The following is a 7,001-nucleotide window of genomic DNA, read 5'->3' on the forward strand; positions in this document are numbered from 1 at the left end:
AAAAGGGGTTGGCATGAGTTTTCTTCTTGACGGAAGGAAGAGCAAAGTTCTTGACATTTTGGCGAACTTTTCGCCTTATTTGGCTCTTTTTGGGCCGACTTTTGGAGAGAGAACACGGGGGGGGGGGGGCAGAGAAGGAAGTCATCTTATTGGGCCCTGATTTTTTTGCAGAGTTTTTTTCTGTTTTGCAGTGAATTACAAACGTAGGACTGCAACACAAGAACCACAAACAACCTTGGCAAGTCCATGTACGTTTTACATGACTGTAGCCTACATTACAATGTACAGTTTCCAGATACAATTATTTCCAGATAGGCCTACAATTTTTTTTATTAGAAGTGAAGTTTTATTCACAGTGAATACCCCAATACGTATTACTATAGTTACTATAATTTTAGTTGCAAACTCAATTTGATTTGCATCTGGAAAGTATGGAAAAAATGTTGCTATTGGGCTGAAAAGAAACGAATATTTGAGTTTCATGCAATGTTCTAATGAAATAGAGCTCTTTTTCGCTGGTTCGCGTACGCTATTATTTATCGACATGTTAAAATTCATAGCAGTCCGGTATAATATGCCTTGGCCCCTATACATTTTGCCTTTAAACAGCATACAGGGTACTTGGGCGCGGAGTTCGAACTCGCGCAAGTGTGTATATTTGCCTGCAATGGGACTGTGGCCCCATTGTCCCTCTTAATTTTTTTGTACTATAACTTTTTAGGAAGACCTCCCATATGTTTTGTACATGACCACCAAATTGGGGACCTTCGGGAGTTGGGACCCTATTGTCCTTTATTGTTCAACGTCCCTGTTGTATGCATGCAGAAACAAACTCATTGTAACGCAACAGTTTCCGTGTGACATAATGCTGTATTGTGGGAAAATATCTATCACCAATCTTTCAAAATAACAATGAAACCATGCGAAATGTCACCAAAAAATGTGTTGACAATGTCTTATAATTAAACGAGATAACAAAACTACGAATTCCCAGCAGTAAGACTGCAAAAGTCAAGCAGTTCGTTCTCCTGGCTAAAAAATGCCACAGGGTGCTCCAAATATCACGAAACTGTATTAAAAAACAATTTATCTCCTCCATTAACATCAACAATGGACCTTGGAAAAACGTTTTATGGAGTAATAACAGTGCGTAATGGGTTTGCACAATCTTACGGACCCTGGATGTAATGATGCCATCATGGGCCTCACGAGGCGAGATTCAACCATTTAGCATCGAAAAACGGCCCTGGAAAACGGTGCTACGTTATAAATGATGCTATAAAATGACGTGTACACCTCGCGAGAGATCTTCTACAACATAATACAGGAAAAAAATCAGGTCATTTTTTAGCCCACTTTGCTTCTTAAGAGCAAATTCTGGTCCCGGGAATATGGCCCAGGGAAATATGTTGCACGCGACACACGCGCCATGCTATAGCGCGTCAGATGAGGCCCAGCCCCGGTCTGACCTACGCGGTAGCCGTATTGCCCGCGTCACGGTAAAAAGCCCGGGACGCCTAAAATACAAAATGCACAATGATAGAGGTAATAACTGAGGGACTCGAGAAGCAGTTCAACCACTGCGCGGTGTAAGTCGGCCTTACTAAAAATAGACGCGTTAAGACAGTGGCCTCGTTATCTAGGCACGTCATCCAGGGTGCGACGAATGACGCCCAGTGATTTATGAAATTTGACTTTTATTCTACATCGACGTAAATCGTTATGCCAGTGACGCGCTTCTAAAGGGGGGGGGGGGGCTTCAGACCCATCGACTTACTTAAAAAACACCTAAAGGTAATTGTACAAGATTTGCAAGCATCAAAAAAACAAAACTATTATGAAATACCTTACTTGACTGCAAAAGAATAAAGTCTCAATGATCCTGTGAAATCGTGGCACCTAGTGTACTATGATTTGCAAGAAAAGTGGAATTTTTGTATCACTTTCCAACGATGGTCAGCCGATCATCATTGGAAAAAACCCTGGATTTTTTTCAAATACTGCCCCCTATCGTACAAAATTTAGTTAGTCCACATATTTTTTTGGGGGGGGGGGGGGGAGGGGTGGGGGTGGGGGGGGGGGGGGGTTGAAGAGTGAGGTTGATATTTGTGCAGAGTCTGTTTTGCTGCGAATTACAAACGTAACACAAGAGCCACAAAACGCCCTAGTGCATACATGCAGTTTCCAGATACAATTTCGCAACTTTTTTTTATTAGACGTAAATTTTAATTAACAGTGAATATACCTCCATAATGTTATTGGTTACTTCATTTTTATTGGCTAACTCAATTTGATTTGCATCTGGAAAGAATGGAAATAAATGTTGTCATTGAGTGGAATTGAAATAATGATATCTGAGTCTGAGGCAACGTTCTGACGAAGTAGAGCTCTTTTTCACTGGTTCGCGTACGCTATTTATACAACTTAGTGTCCGGTAGGTATAATACACATTTTGCCTCTAAACAGTCTTGTACGTGGAGTTCGCACCCGGTGAAACGCAACATTGGTTTACATGTGACATAACGCTGCATAGCGGGGAAAAGATTGTTAACCATTTTTTTTTAAATATCATGAAACCATGCGAAATGTAACAAAAAATGTGTCGACAATGTCTTATAATATACGAGATAACAAAAGTACGAATTCCCAGCAGTAAGAATTACAAAAGTCAAACAGTTCGTTCACCAGGCTTAAATGTCAGGGTGCTCCAAATATCACGAAACTGCATTAAAACATAATTTGCCTCCTCCATTATCAAAAACATGGACCTTAATGGAAAAACGTTTATGGAGTAACAACATACAGTGCGTAATGGATTTGCACAATCTTACGAACCCTGGATAAAAATGATGTCATGGTCCTCATGAGGCGAGATTCACCCATTAAGCATCGAAAAACGGCCCTGGAAAAAAACGTTATAAATGATGCTATAAAATGTTATGTACACCTCGCGAGAGATCTCCTACATTATAGTGGAGAAAAAAAATCAGTTCATTTGTTACCCAACTTTGCTTCTTAAGAGCAAATTCTAGTCCGGGGAATATGGCCCGGGATTATGTTGCACGTGACTCACGCGCGTGCACCGTGCTAGCACGTCAGGTGCGGTGCAGCCCCGATCGGACCTTGCCGTATTGCCCGCGTCACGGTAAAAAGCCCGAGACGCCAAAAATACGATGCAACAGGTAGAATCTGAAATAATTGATGGACTCAAGAAGCCTTTTAACCAGTCTGCCGCGTAAGTAGGCCTTACTATGTTAAAAATAGACGAGTTAAGACAGCTGCCTAGTTATCTAGGCACCTCATCCAGGGTTCTGATGCGTTTTCGTGCGACGAATGACGCCCAGTGTTTTATAAAATGGACGCAGTTTGTCCTACGTCGACGTAATTCTTTATGCCAATGACGCGCTTGTTAAGGGGGGGGGGGGGGGGCATCGACTTACTACTTCAAAAAACTGAAAGGTATTATACAGCATTTGCAAGCATAAAAAAACACAACTACCAAATTATTATGAAATACCTTAGGCCTACTTGACTGTAGCCTAAGTGAATAATAGTCTCAAGCATCATGTGAAATTTTCAAGAAAAGGGGAATTTTCGTATCAATTGCCAACGATGGTCAGCCGACCATCATTGGAACAAAATTACTTTTTTTCAAATACTGCCCCAGTATTACAAAATTAGTTAGACCACATTTTGTTTACAACCAGTTACACATCCGTGAACAAATGCAAGCCAGCTAGTCTGGTTCCCTGACCTGACAATTCCCTGATGTCTATAAATTGCTCCGTTTAATCTGAAGTATTGTCAAGAAACCAGACTACAAATATAGCATGTTTTTCTTGTCCCCCCTGCATCTATGAACATAAAACTTTAAACAGGTCACGTCAGTGTAACAATATTTGCTATAAAATACTAACCCCCAAATCCATCCATTTTTAAAAATTAAAGCAAAAGCAAAAAATGTATAGTACCTTTAAAGGTGGACACCGCTTGCCTAAAAAGTGTGTTTTCGTTGAAAGGAGGCTATTAAAAACAACCAACCTGTAGAAATTTTAGCTCAGTAGATATATATATATTTTTTTAGAACACTCTGAAAATGCATCTTAATTTTTTTCTCGACGCACAGCTGTATTCAAAGTCCTCTACTTCCAATGCGCAACACATCACATTACAAAGTTATTCAACGAATGGAGTCGAGAACGCAGTGTATTAACGCGACACAGTGCAGTATGGCATACGTATATAATGCATGATGAAATAGTGTAAAGCAATGCACATATGCATGCAATGCAATGCAATGCACTTTCAATGGATAAAAGCAGACGCTTTATTCTCGCACCTTATAACGTGCTTTAATCGTATCCCGTGATGGATTTGTGAAATACAACTGAGCATGCTTGTTTGCAAAGTCGTTGAAGACGGCGCATGCGCAATTGTGATAATGCAAATTAATTCGCTTTAATGAATCCTTTTCATAGGTCACGGTAGGTCACTTGCTATTGATGATGTACATAGTTTGAAAGGGTCGTGCGCACACGGAAGAGCTGACCCCCGTCAGCGGGTCAACAGTTTGTCCAATGAGAGCTGAGAACGCGTTGACCCAGGGTCATCCGGTAAACAATCGTCCAATGAGAGCTCAAAGCGATTAGCCCCAACCAGCGCCCACAACTGTGTTTTGGGTAGTTATGGGGTACCACTATAATTGTCCACTTGACTTTCCTTCTTTTATTTTCCTTTGTTCCTATTGACATCTCAAACTCCATAGCGTTTTACATATGGGGTACTGAGATTTCTGAAGACCGACTTGTAGGGTACCATTGTCCCTATATTGTTGCCCTTTGTTCCCGGTACCCAATATTACCCTTGGGCGCGCAGGGCGATGGGACGAGCGAAATTTCACAATGAGTGCGTTCGATTACCTCCCCTAGCTTACTCGCGCCTGGCTCCTCGCGTGTGACAGACATGCGCAGTGGAGCTAAGTAAACGAACGGTTTCGGGTAAAGTTTCGTGCAAGAACTGGAAAGTTGAACTTTGACATGACACTGATGAGGTGCCCGCCGGACGTCACGTTGGCAGCCATGTTTTTTGCATGGCCTTATGGGATACTTATACCAAGTAACCGGCTCGGCGAGTCAGTTACTTGGGCCAGGCTCGAGTAAGCGCGAGAAGTCACGTGAGAGGTAAATCGAACGCTGTCGCGCTTGCACGAGTAAGCGTGGGGGAAGTAATCGAATGCACTCCATCTCAACAAGCTATCATGACACACGCACCGTTCACGAGAATGTTCACCTCATCTCTCAATAACAGGGAGAAAAAAAAAGAGTTGGATGTCGCCTCAGAAAATAATATCCCTGCTAAATATAGAAATACAGGAGGGTGCCTATAGGAAATGCAAAACAAGAACGGAGGCAAACTCTATCAGTGCGTTGGGTGAATAACAAAATGGATCCGTAAAAATACACAGACACATTTGAATGTATGATTATATAGAGCGAGTTCAACGGACTCAGATGGCGTTGGACTCTAACACTGTGTTATCTATGTTCGCCATTACGGTTTATTTATCTCTGTCGTGTTATCGTTATCATATCCGACCCAGTCTAGTTATTTTCCCTCGGCTTGTTGGCTTCGAAATCATCACATGTTTACCACGTGAAAACTTGATGAGGACCACGCGCGCACCAAACGGTCACGGTTTTCGTCTGTTTTTTTCATAACAGATATATATGAATAAATATTGTTGACGTTATGGATTAAATGAGAAAGTACCCCCTCAACGGTGAAATATGACAAAGGGTGTCGATATTAAAGGATGTCATGTTCACCATTGGCGCCGTAAACCCATGCGCGGGTGCGTTCTTCAAATGCACAGACGTGCGTCACGCAGGCAAAGCAGTGCACGCGAACGTGTACTCTCAGTTTGGCTACCGTGCGTAAAGCGCCCTTTACATAATCTTCAAAAAGTCCGTGTGCATGGTTGCTGATAACCATGTACACGCACGAAGCGGGCGTACGTGCAATTAGTACACACTCGCCGACATTAGTTGCGTTCCTGAGTATCTAACTCACATTTACACAATTCGTGACCATGACTACGCTAACTTCCCAGTTGTTAATTTGTTACTCTCTACAGGATACTGTAAAAAAAAAAAAAGACATAAAATGTAGGAATACACTGAAAATAAGTCATTACTTTGATCTCGAGTTTGATAACTTCCCGGATAGGAAAATAATTAACTAACCCTTGGCAAACTTTGAGAAAAATTGACGATAAATCCATACGATAAAAACAACGTACGTAGACAAACCAATCTCGTGAGTTCAAAGTACAACATAAACACAGATAGCTGAACCAGACGGCATTATAACGAGCAACAAACAAACTTATCGGCCGAAAGAATCGCAGGAGTAAACGGAACAACTTACTATAATCTGGTTTCCTATCAGTCACGTCACTTGAGTTGTATTTGATGTTACCGCCGCCTTTTTTATTAAATAGATATCTTCCTGACTGTTTTTTTCCCCATAAAGATTACAAATACGTGTTTTGCACACGGCAGTTCACACAATGACGCAAAGTTTTCTCAAATTCCAAAAGCAAAAACACTTTTAAAACCTTAGATAGATTTACTTTTGATTAAAAGGAAAATTTGAAGACATCGAAAAAATATAACTACAAAGTTTTTACGAAATACCTCACTAGGATGTTGGTAAATGACAGTCTAAAGCATCCTGTAATATTATGGCATCTGGTGTGAAGTCATTTTCAAGAAAATTGTATTTTTGTATGCATTTCCAACGGTGGGCGGCCGACCACCGTTGGAAAAACCTAACTATTTTTCAACTACTGCTCCAAATTTACCATTTTTTTCAGTCAAAATTTTGTTTGCTATTGGTTACATGTTCATGAACGGGTGCAGGCCAGCTAGACTCGTTCTCTAATACCTTACAATTTCCGGCATCTATAAATTGATCCATTTCATCAAGTGGAGTCAGGGAAC

The sequence above is a fragment of the Patiria miniata genome, unplaced genomic scaffold (genome assembly GCF_015706575.1).
Source record: "Patiria miniata isolate m_02_andy unplaced genomic scaffold, ASM1570657v1 HiC_scaffold_20, whole genome shotgun sequence".
NCBI lineage: Eukaryota > Metazoa > Echinodermata > Asteroidea > Valvatida > Asterinidae > Patiria > Patiria miniata.